The sequence below is a fragment of the Sceloporus occidentalis genome, unplaced genomic scaffold (assembly GCF_023333645.1).
Source record: "Sceloporus occidentalis isolate IW3139 unplaced genomic scaffold, rSceOcc1.0.p SCAF_378, whole genome shotgun sequence".
Classification (NCBI taxonomy): domain Eukaryota; kingdom Metazoa; phylum Chordata; class Lepidosauria; order Squamata; family Phrynosomatidae; genus Sceloporus; species Sceloporus occidentalis.
This window is the reverse complement of record NW_028317358.1, coordinates 314,630-314,870: the sequence shown is the minus strand read 5'-3', so window position 1 is coordinate 314,870 and position 241 is coordinate 314,630.

Here is a 241-nt window from a genome sequence, read left to right as displayed (position 1 = left end):
GGTCAATGGTGATGAATATAGGACCTCCTGTGTGACTGTCTATATATATATATAAAAAAGAACAAAGAAATTCATATCAAAGCACCATCAATACAAACCCCATTTTCATACCACTGAATTACCATTAAGACATCATTTGCAATAACTCACTGGTAAAGTGTCAATAGATTTCACTGATACCAATGAAAGGGAATTGGGTTCATACTATAATGTTCTTCCACTGTCTTAACATGAAACATCT